Source organism: Quercus robur, chromosome 11 (genome assembly GCF_932294415.1).
Source record: "Quercus robur chromosome 11, dhQueRobu3.1, whole genome shotgun sequence".
NCBI classification, from domain to species: domain Eukaryota; kingdom Viridiplantae; phylum Streptophyta; class Magnoliopsida; order Fagales; family Fagaceae; genus Quercus; species Quercus robur.
Genome location: NC_065544.1, coordinates 31,754,553 through 31,767,222, shown reverse-complemented (window position 1 = coordinate 31,767,222; position 12,670 = coordinate 31,754,553). Strand labels below are relative to the sequence as shown.

General features: G+C 33.2%; 1 long non-coding RNA gene across 1 annotated transcript; it reads left to right on the top strand.

The window, feature by feature from the left end:
* Positions 1-1,717: 1,717 nt before the first annotated feature.
* LOC126705953 (uncharacterized) lies at positions 1,718-2,665 on the top strand. Its single transcript, XR_007648479.1, has 3 exons — positions 1,718-2,041; positions 2,141-2,210; positions 2,419-2,665. It is a non-coding gene; the product is annotated as an uncharacterized LOC126705953 (long non-coding RNA).
* The last annotated feature ends 10,005 nt before the right edge of the window (positions 2,666-12,670 follow it).

Genomic DNA, 12,670 nt, shown 5'->3' with positions numbered 1-12,670 from the left:
CCTAGCCCAACCCAACTCACCGGGGTTGGGCTAGACCCATTGGATAATTTTTTTTTTTTTTTTTTTTTTTTTTAAAAATTGAGCATTAGAACAACATCGATACAAATAAAAGCAAATTTATAACTTAATAAACTTGAGCATAGCACTAAACCAACATGAACTATTTTCCCCCTCAAAAAAAAAAAAACACGAACTATTTTATTAGTGCTTCAAAGTTAGTAAGATATCATGTAGTTCTATCCTAACTCAATTTATAAGAATAAATAAATAAAAATAAAAAAGTCAAAAATAAAATTATTTAATATTTTTTAAATATATATTAAATATAGGTTGGTCAGGTTAGGTTAGGCAAATTTGTGAATTTGCTAATCCGCACCCAACTTGGCCCACCTTAAAAAAATTTTGACAACCAATTTTTCAGTCACAACGCCAAATTAGGATTGGGGTTATAGTTCATGACTGTCACATAATGGTGATTGCTTCAATAAGCAAGAAAGTTACAACCATTAGGTCCCTTGGAGGTTGAGGCTAAAACCTTTGAAGAGTGTTTGTTGTTTGCTCGAGACATTGGTTTTCAAGAAATTATCCTTGAGGGTAATTCTCTTGTGGTTGCAATCTGTATTGTAGAAAAATCACATCTACCATCTTCAATAGTCACACGAGCTCCGCACTTTTCAAGTGTCACACACAAGGAAGAATGGTGACCAACTAGCCTCCTTGTTAACAAAACATGCCCAAAGTGTTGAGCACTATATTGCTTCGATTGAGGAGAACTTCTTAAAACATACTTTCTCAAATGATGTAATTTTATTTTGTTTGATTTAATAAGAGTTCCATTTTTCTATTAAAAAAAAAAACACTTAAATAAATTTCCTCTCCCCCCCCCCCCCCTTCCCCCTCTCTCTTTAAGGCATTAGCAAAGGTAATTTTTTTAGTACTCATTCTTTTTTATGTTTTCTTGCTTACATGTTTGTTTGTACGTCTTAATCTTACAAAAGTTTATAATTATGAAAGGATTCTCCCTAACTCTCTTTAAGTTTAAGCCTACATTTAGGGGTTCACAAAGGAATGAAATGGAATAATCATAAAGGAATGGAGTGAAATGCATTTAAGTAAAGAAAATGAATGGAAAAGAAAGAAATGGAAATAAATTAGATAATCTTGTTTGGATATTTTAAAATAAAAGAATGAAAATGAATGGAAGGTAAGTAACCTTATTTGAGAGTAATATAAAGTTAAAGGAATAATATCATTTTATGACTCTATTACTATTAAAGTCCTATTTTAAAATAAAAGGTCGAATATATAGGAGTATTTTGGGAGTTTTAGTAATAAAATTCATTAAATCTAATTTTATTCCCTCCAATTTAAAGAGAATGAAAATTTGAGATTTTGTGTGAATAGAGAAGAATGAGTTTTCCCTCTTAAGCTCTACCCATTATAGTCCCTCCCATTTAAACTTCCAAGCAAGACATTAAAATTTCTGAATAAGGGAAAAAATAGAATATTTAAAATTTTTTTTTATTCCTATTAATTCCCTTCTTCCAAACAAGTTGTAACTTGTAAGTTTTCCCAAAAAAAAAAAAAAATTTTTGAGAAACCTATTTTCAAAATTAAAACACTATTTTATACTAGAATTTGGATTCTTGAAAAGAAAAATACTAAAATTTGTGTATATTTCAATTGGTCATTTTGTATATAGAAATACAAAGAAAAAATAGGATACAATATAAAAAATATGAAAAATTTTTAATTTTTTTCTAATAAAAAAATTAAGAGCCATATCTTTACTCTCATCTGATACTAAAATTACTTAATAGTAAGTTAGTGCAACTACTCTCACTGCCACGAGAGAAGAAAATTGCTTCGACCGCTCTCCCAGTCCTAGAGAGAGAGATAGCTGCTTCAATATCACTTACCATTATAAGTTTTTTTCTTGACAAGAACTTGGAGGAAAGAGACGAGGGAGAAGGGAAAGTCAAGAGCAAAGCGTAAATCAAGGTTGCTGCAACCGCAAGTGGTTGTCAACTTGAAAATTCAGGTTGGTGCGTTAATGAGTGCTATGATGTGTTTGTGAAAATGTCTGAATGAGCTTTATTTATTTATTTATTTATTTTTGTTATTTGTTTGTGTTTTCAAGGTGCTTGTCTCGCCTGTTCATATGTGGGTTGGTGTTGGATGCTCTTCTTCGGTTCCATCACTACCTTATGGTAAGATTTACATCCAGTTTCACTTTCTCACTCTAATTTGTCACAATCTTTTACACCTCTAATTTCCCATCAGTTTTTCTTAGCTATAGTCCCTTTGAGTTTCCCAACTTTGCGTGCCGATCAGCTAATAGACAAACATTATTATGTTCTTTTGCATTTTATGGATATGACCCTGTTTCTAATTATTCCTCACCTTTTACTTCACCAGCTTTGGTGGGAACTGGGAGGAATCAGTTGGATTTGTGCTTTTGAAATGATTTAAAGTGAAATCCTCTCATCTGTATTCAATGTAAATATTTTTTGATAAGTATACTCTTGTGTAAATATTATGCAACATATGTGTAAATTCATATTCCCTTCTTCTTTTGTCAAGAAAATTTGAAGAATTTTGGTGCTTTTGTTTCAATTATAGTTAAATCACGAACCCATATAGAAATTTTCTACATATTCTATTACATGGTTGATTTTTTTTTTCCCTTGTTTATTTTTTATGTTAGATAAAAACAAATTAATAAAAAAATAGTTGGTAAAGGAATAGATCCGTCAAGATTATCACGGAGAACATAATCCCTTATTTGGTTATGGAATATATATGTGTGTGTGTAGACTGATAATTCATAGATAGGCATGCTGTCATTAAGTGCAATGAATGTGTAATTAAACCTGAATGTCATGATAAGGTTCCTCTAGGCTCTTGCTAAGTTCTACCTTAATTATTCATTTTGTTAAGTTAAGATAGCTTGACCCTGGTAAATTAATTCAATTATCCAAGTTGATTAATTAAGTCAAATTAAATGCAAATTGTGGAGGCACCAACAAATCACCAAATAAACTAAATACAACGGAAATTAAATTGACACGGCGATTTGTTGACAAATAGGGAAAACCTTTTGCAAGGCAAAAACCTCACTAGGTAAATTTAAGATCACTACTCAAAAATCCACTAATCAGTAATCAAGCGGTTACAAGTATAAGGAATCTTACCACTGCCCTAGCCTATCCCAAAATACCAACCTATAGTTGAACATTCGCTCCAATGCCTAATTGGACTTGATCTTGTAATAGCCTTCTTTCATTTGATGCATAAATCTACAATCTATGACTAACTCCTTTGCACATATCCCAGTACGTAACTAACTCCAACAACTTGAATGATTGTTGTTAGTTGCAAAGTTCTTCACTTCATAGATGATAAAGATCAGGAATCACTTGATTACAAAACTCTATGGCCTACAAATGCAGTAGTTTCTCACGGAGAAAACTAAATTCCTGGTCACTGTATTCATGTGTGACGGCTCTTAAAATAAGTCATATATATGTCTAGGGTTGTGAGAAAAGAAACCCTAAAGAAATACATCAACATGGGCCGAAATTCAGATTTGGAAATTCTGAATTCGTAAAGCTCGATAGATCAAGCTTATGTCGAGTTGCCCAGTAAATCTCGATAGCAGCTTTTTGTCGAGCTATCTGTCGAACTTCAATAAAATAGCTTTTTTTCACTTGTTTTTTGGATCAATCTTCATGTCTTTAATACAACTACTTGATATATATCAAACCCAAATTAGATCTACCCAATTTACAAATAAAGAACATTTTGTCAAAGGATTAGTCAATTACATAGAAAATATGACCCTAACAATCTCCCCCTTCAACAATCCGTGACAAAACCACAAGCATAATTATGAGAGAAGTATAAAACAACAATCTCCATAACTATTACACAAAGAACTACATAAGCCTAACTAATACAATGAGCTCTTGAAAAACTTTGCAAGAAAAGAGATTACGGCATGAAAGACTTGCAACCTGTCTTAACTGAAACACTAAAACAAGATCCATCAAGGCATTGAGTGTGAAATATAGATAAGTTATATAAAAGAATAGACATGTTTATAAAGAGAGAAAAGAAACAACACATGAAATAAAAGTGAAACAACATACATCATCATATATAGAGAGAGAAGAAGTACAATAATGTATGTAAAGGTCACAAGACCATAAAAAATACAACAAAACCTCACCACATTTCTCAAAACACTCTCCCCCTAACTAGTGTAACTCGATGCTAGCTCTCCCCATAACAACATGACTACTCTCTTATAACCAAAACTACTTCCCCTTTTTGTCTTGAGTGATAAAAGGTGAATCACTAAGAAACAGTCATCTCATCATCGCTAGAAGAGCCAAAAGCATCATTATCATCATCTCCACCATCAAAAGAGTCCTCAACAGTCTCGGGAGAGGGAGAATAAGCAAAATCGCCAAGACAAGACTGTCGACGAGTGATGCGACCAATTCTAGTGTTCATCTGACACATCTCATCAGAAAGATGGTCAAGACAACTACCAAAATTGGCACGCATGTGTTGAAGTTAATCCAGAATGGCAACAAGAGATGCCTATACTCCAAAAGAGGAAGAAGGAGCAGAAGATGAAGAAAGTCGAGAGGCATAGGCAGCATCCTCCTACTGGGTTGGAGTAGGCTTCACACGAGGCCACTTAGCAGCCAGTTGTGCATCACTCCTTCGTATAGATTCCTTACTAATAGTACCTATGGAGTAAAAGAGAAGGGAGGAAGGAATAGGGTCGTACAAATGTGTGAGAATACGTGTGATAGCTAAAGGAAAGATAAGCTTATCACGTGTGGCAGTGTCTCGATAGATATCTATCATAGATACTATCATATGTGAAGGAAAATCTATAGAAAGATTCTCCAAGAGAGAAAGAAGAAAACGAGCACGAGGCTCAGTGATAGTGTTAGAATGTGACCATAGTGTAAGAACAAAAGTTATCACCATATTAAGAATTCTTGGACCATTAGCAAACTCGGTTATGGAGAAATTAAGAGTATCTACCCATACCATGGCGTTCCTCACAAAATAGTGAGGCCAGCTCATCATGAGAGATAGTACATAGACGAGGGTGACTAAGATAGTCTGGATGAGCCACCCTAGAGACATGTAGTATACCGAAAAGGAACTTTGGAGTAACTACAATATGTGTGCCTCTGAATACCGTGGTAAACTAAGGAACAGAGGTATTGATGGCATGTATGTTGGAGTATAACTCATAAATAAACACGCCGGGACACCTCAAAGGTTTCTTATAAAGAGATTCCCATCCTGAAAGCTAACCGCACCTGGAAGAAGAGTGTTTGGAAAATCAGACAGAATGATTTGGCGTTCTGAATGAATCGCCTGGTCACAGAAGTTCTCAACAAAATCCTTTTAGGAGTCCACATCACAAAATCGAACTCTATCAGTAACAGAGGGAAGAGAAGAAGAAGATGAAGAACCACGATGAGAGATCGGGTTATTTGAAGGTGCAGATTTCTTGGGTGCCATAGTCAGAAAACTAAAAGAGAAGAAAAAGAAGAAAAACAACATAGCAGAGAAGATGCTCAGGAAAGAGAGAAAGAGAAGTGCAATGCATGGAAATGCATGAGCATGTGACGTGCAAAACAATTTGCATCATGGGCAAAAATCCAATCCAAACTACAACACTCACATTGATTAATCAAGCACACAATTCTAGAATGCATGAAAATGTGATTATAATGAAAGAGAATGCAATGCATGATCATATGATAACAATTTCACAAGACCCTACCCACAAATTTTAGCAAAACCACAAAACCCAAAAGATCCCAACAAAATCAAAAACCTAGGTCTAAAATGCATGAATTGCATGAAGAATGAAGAAAAGAAGGGATTTAGACTTTTTACCAATGAATTGGAGCTTGGATTAGGCCGAAATCTTGAAGAGAGGAGTTGTGATGAAAATGAAGGGTTTGGATCGAGAGAGAAAAGAGAAAGATCAAAATATTTGAGTAAGAAGTGAACTGGGTTGAACTTCGAGTATAAATAGAAACAGGTATCTCGATAGATTGAGAATGTATCAAGTAGGTGTCGAGAACAAAATCTCGATAGATCGAGAGGTAATGACGGCAAAATATCTTTGATAGATTGAGGAGGCGTCGAGCTTCTATCGACCAGACAAAGACTTCAGGAAAAAGGCTCGATGGATCGAGCTATCTATCGAGAGGTATTGAGAAAAGCCTAGAAATCCTTGATAGAAGAGGCTTGTATCGAGCTACTATCAAGTATCTATCGAGCTACTATTAAGCTTCTATCGAGCATCCAAAAACAAGGTTTTTCAAGGAGGAAGAACAATATAAGATGAATGCAACCAAGATAGACACCAAATCAAGCAACAAAGAAGCATGTTAATCACTCAAACACATCAACAACCCTAGATGCAAAACATTCCCAGATCAAAACACACACTAAACAAGTATAACCAATTTTATTTTCAAAAACAAGTTAAGACAATTTAGTAAGCTTATACTACCACATGTATTCCTTGTGATAATCAAATCACATTGTACCTATATAATAGTATCAAGAGTAGCAAAGAGTATGTGTGTTGTGTGTGAAACTTTTGCAAGAGATCATAAGTGTCTCATTGTAAACACTCGAATTCTTTTTGTTTTTCATGTTTATTGCATATTTTTCTTTTAGGTAAAAAATGACATAACATGCATGGGTATATAAGAGAGAAAAGAATTACCCATTTATGTAAACCAAACTTCTTGTTTTTGCTGTGCAGGTGCTACACTTTACCGAGCACAGCTTTTATAAATTGCACACAGGTGTTTTATGATTGATGAGTTTTAGTGGTGAGATGGTTATTTATACATTTCTATTAGGATTTTCTAGTCCTTCCCATCAAAAAGAGTGATAAAGATATGAATGATAAAAAATTAATCAAATCATACAAATCACATAAAAGAGCCACAAATCTCACATTTCTTAGTTGTGTATGAAGATGCTCATCTAAGCTACAAAAGATATAAAGTTGATAAATTTTGTTTCAAAGGCCATCCAAGGGACACAACTAGTGGACCATCCATTGTCTCTCCACGGATTATTCAAATTTCTATTCCACTATTCTTGAACAACTTGGCATCAAGGCCTTCCTTCTTTTCTCATAATTGAGAAGTCAATAGATGGAGGAGAAAAAAAAATAATGGAGGCTTTATTATAGTTTTATTACCGTACAAGGACATAATTTTTTTTTTTTTTTTTTTTTTTTTTCCAAAAAAAAAAAAAAATCTGTATAAAATATAAGACTATCAATTTAAATGCCCTTGAAACAAAAAAGAAAAAAAAATACGAAAGGATAAACACAAAAGTGTCGTTATCTTTTGGGCTTTTGCTAAGTGCTGAATATGATTCTGTGAATAGGTCCAAGATAAAACAAAATCAAAGTGTGTAACTGTGTATGGGAAGTTTTTTTTTACCTTTTTTTGGGTATCGTAACGCTTTCCTTCTAAAGAACTGCCTTTTGTTTTGTTTTTCTTTCGTGTCAAGATGATCAAAGCATTTCCTACTTCCTTATATTTCCGGTTGAATAGAGTTATTACCAAGGATGTCAATACCGTACCGGTTTGGCCACCGGTACGATATATTTCGGATACCGGTCAATACCGGTGTACTGTTTCGGGTTTACCACTATTTTTTATATTTATAAATATATATATATATATATGTGTGTGTGTGTATGTATGTGTCTGTGTACATATATATTATAATAAATATAAAAGTTTACCATAAAACATTTCCTCAATTCAGAACTAATTATTCATGGTTTTAGACTTTAGTATCAATTAAAAGGGAAAAAAAATAAAAAAATAAAATAGAAAGCTTAAAAGTTATCATTGCATACTAAAAAAACAAATAATACTCATAAGTTAATACAAATAAGTTACCATTCTATCCTAACAAAAATTCAAAAATTACAAAACTTAAAAAAAAAAAAAAAAAAAAACTTTTTTCTGTACCGGCCGGTATTGCCCGAAATTGGCCGGTACGGCCGGTATTTTTTTCGGTACGAAACAGGGGGGTCGAGTGTACCGGATTCCTGGCCGATACGGTATATTCCGGCCAGTACGGTACGGAATTGATAACCTTGGTTATTACTTCCTAAATTCTAGCATATATGAGAATTTTTAGGAGTTAGAGGGCAATTGCCCCCTCTTGCCCCTAGTTCCTCCTCTGGTTTTCACTAAAATATTGTTTAAAAAAAAATATGTATGTATATATCAATGTGTATAATATATATGTATATATATTTCTTTTATGGAAAAAGTTAAAGAATATCCTAAGGGCATTAGTTTTTAAGAATTTTTTTTAGGAAAAGAAGTTTTTTTGACAACTTTTTATATTTATCACAAAAGTTGTATTAACTAAAATTGTTCATTAACAAATGCTTTAATAAGGGTATCCATTAATAGGACCCTTTCTTATCACAGGGGCGGCGCTACACTTTGTTCAGGGGGTTCAAATGAACCTCGTGACTTCAATTATATATATATATATATATATTTATATATATATATATATAACATAATTTTTTTGTTAGTTTAATACTTTAATTTATTTTAAAAAATATTATTTATGCACACCTTGACTTAAATTTTATACACCTTTATTACAAGTATTTTCAACTCTAAAAGTAAAAGTAAGGCCTGTTTGGCTATGTTGTTTAAATAACAGTTTTCGTTGTTTAAATAACATAACATGTATTTCCACAATACTTAAACAATGTTACTAGAACAACATTACCAAACGAACTTCAAGTGTTTGTGAATTGTAAAGAGTAAGTGTCACTCTTTATTATAAATTTATATTATATGTGTGTGTGTCGAATATTGATTATGTGCATTACTTTTTTTTTATAATGTTATTTGTGTAAATAATGATGTGTGTGGAAGTTTGTGTGTATAGTATAAATATAAGGAAAATGTTTTGACACCACTTCCATGGGAAATATAACAATTGTCTTAAAGGCATTCATTAACATGACCTTAAATATAATATAACTTTATATAATTTAGTAATTAGGAAATAGAGAGGGTTTGTTGCATATGTGTGTATTGTTATTATGTTATAATAACTTTTTGTTAAAAAGTCAGAAAAATTCAAGAAAAAAAAAATTGTAAAGTTAGTGATTGTTCAAGTATTTGATTGGTTAAATAAACACGTAGTATATTATTTATGTATAAATGAGTGTGGTTGTGTGAGTCAATAATTAATACAAAGCCAATGAGTTGAGTTTATTCATTTAGTTTTAAATATTTTCATAAAAGCAAAGACAAATAGATAATAACAATTGCATAAAATAAAAATAAAAATGTTAGACAAATTTAACAAAATAAAATGGTCATAGCTACCCACAATGGCAATAAATACTCATAATGAATTATCATGTAACAATTCAAAATTTGAAAACTTGTAGAAGAAAATTGTAAAGCTTTTTTTTTTTTTTTTGGTCGATAACTCGATATATTCAAGTTCTCTTTTTATTAATTTTTTTTCATTTAAGTTTTTTAATGACCTCCCTAAACAAAATTCCTATAGCCACCACTGCCTTATCATTAAAAATTTCACAAACTCGACTCAGATTGAATGCCTCCATTGCACACTTGCCCCGTTGCGATGGCAACACGCGATTAAAAGTGAGATACGAGTTCATTTCTTCTGCCCAAAATTTTTTACATTTGAACAAAAATTGTTGGCTCTCTCTGCACATAATATAATTAGACAAAACACACATCAAAGGGGGACAGTGAGAGCAATTTAGCCTTTGGTACGATATACTATGTTCCTATAAAATACTAAATTAATTTCATGCACATTTCAAAAACCAACAGTCACATTTATTACCACCGTTTAGTTTTCTATCTATACCGACCAAGCTCCAATTCCAAAATCCCTCACCACCATTAAAATTCCCAAATCTCTCTCTCAAAACCCTTGCCAAACTATTTTTAATTCTCAATTTCTTTTTTACATATAAATAGTACTTAATGCACTTTTCATTGTAAAAAAAAAAAAAAGTTATATTTTGAAAAATGTTTTGAAAGAAATGTAAAGAGTGTCTCATTCTATATATATTATGGGAAATGCTAATGAGTGCCCTAAGGGCACTAGTTAATAATCCATTTAATGAAAGTTTTTATAGGAAGTGAAAAAAAAAGTAATTAATATTTTGACAGTTTTTTTCATTTCCCATAAAAGTTGTATCAAAACTTTCTTAAAATGGATTATTAATGAGGGCACTCGTTAGCATAACCCATATATTATTTATGTTTTGCCTCTACTCATGATACTGCTTTTCAATCTCTTTTCGTTATTTTTTTCTTCCAGTGTTTCAAATCCCTTGGTACTCTCTCTCTCTCTCTCTCTCTCTCTCTCTCTCATGCATTTTATTACTACATGGTTTTCATTCTCTGGTTCTTATTGAATTCAGGGTTTGCAACAATATGCTTCTGCTGCTGTTCTTTTTTACTCTTCCCTATGCAAGTTTTCTCTCTCTATGTGTGTTTTTATATGAGATTCTTTCTTGCAAATAACATGAGTTTCTTCTACTATATTTTATGTAGTATGAAGAGTTTAAATCCCAAACTTAATTAAATCTCAATACCTGTTTTTTTTTTTTTTTTTTTTTTTTTTTGGTGGAAGACATTCGATATTGCACCCAGGCTCAAATTTTTTTTTTTTTGAGAAATAATTACAACATACTTAACCCCGTAGTTTGAACCCTTTCCCCCCTAGACCCCTAAGCACTTTGTACATGGGGAAGTGTCAATTCAGCTACAAGACCTTTGGCACTCAGGCTCAATTTTTGAATTAAAATAATAATTTGCCTTTTTAGAAAGACTTTTGACCATAAGAGACTTTATTAATTGAATTAAAGTAGTAATAATAATAATAATAATAATAATAATAATAATAATTGATAGAGAAGCGGAAAATAATCCATCTCCAGCTCGTCCAAAGGGTTCGTCCAGAACCTACAGCGCAGGTTGAACCAAGAGTCAACCCAGAATTAGGAGAAACGTCCATTAAATAATAGCACCACTCCATAAGTTTAAGTCTCCCATGGACGACAGGATCGTCCATAAGGTTCGTCCATGAGAAATCGTCAAATATCCTTGGACGACTAAACCACCCTACACCAGACGGACGAAACCTCAACACTTAGACTTTCAGCAACCCTCAACTATCTCGACAAACCCTTCGAATAAGTTAACTTCCATTTAGCAGTTACCATTTTATATCCGTTGAGGGAGTTAACTCCGGAGTTGTTGGATTCCACAAAACCTGGGGAGGTTATTGAACAAATAACCGCCCCAGGCTCCCTATATAAGGGACCGGTCTGGACCCGACAGGGGTAAGTCTTTTCTTTCAGACACATTTCCAAAACACTTGGAACTTACTCTACAAATCTAACTTTTTCATCGGAGGGGGTTCGACCGGTCTTCTCCGGTCTCCTCTTTGATCGCATTCTCTTCCTTGCAGGCCATCAACCGCTTGAACAGCCCACCGAAGCCAGGCCATTCCACCTTACTGATTTGAAGCACCATCAATAATAAATCAAAACTCATTAAGACCTTTTTTTTTTCAAGTTTTCCTCCCAAAAAAAAAAAAAAATTCCTCAAATATGTGAAACTACACTGGTAGTCTCTAAAATTTATCCTGTGAGCGCAATCAATCCGTGAAGTTTCAAGTAAGCACTACTGTTGCTTTAAGTTTTAAAAATGAGTTGTATTAGTCTTTTTGTTAACAGCTGTTAATGGTGGTGCTTATATACCTAACAGAATAGTGACTTAGCATTCTTTTAATGATGTGGCAATTTTTTAAAATAAAAAAGTTGCAATATTTTTTACATGTAAGAACCAAATAGACCGAGTTCCAAATCAAATCTGAAAATTGAAATCCCAACCTGGTTCCAAATATCCCCATCCCTAATCGAATTTTGAAACTGAAACTCATGAGAGAGAAGGTGGTCTAGCCCGCAACACTACCTCCCTCAACCGAAGAGGTGGCTTCGCCCTCCACGCGACCCATCCTTCTCCAAGCGACAACCACTGCCACTATTGGCAAAGCCTCTCCCACACACTCATCGTCACTCCCTCCTCCCAGCTCTAGCCAACTCATCTCAACTATTACACTTTTATTCTCTCTTAGTAGTTGTGCAACCCAATTAGACCCAATGTGTATGACTGTGTATGAATTTCTTTTTTTGTTTGTGTTTGTGTCTTTGATAGGTTGGACACTTTTGGGACCAAGCGTATACAATTTAATATTTGGTTGCTGATGATGTTAAAGCTTTAATTTTTTGTGGGGCAATATCTATTTGGGGTTCAATTTAGTTGGTGTCCTTTGTCTAGTAGTTTTGCTAATCCTATGGTAGTTGGTGTTTATTTGTTCTTGGAAAGTTAATAAGTTTCACACAAAAACCAATATTGGGATTGGACATTGAGTCATAAGGTTCTTCGTTACTTATCACTTTGTTAAACTACAGATGAGATGCATTCAATTAATCGGTACTATAATTTGAGCGACAAATGGAAACTTGAAGAGAAAAGCTAGGGTGTGGAGTGAGGACGCCACT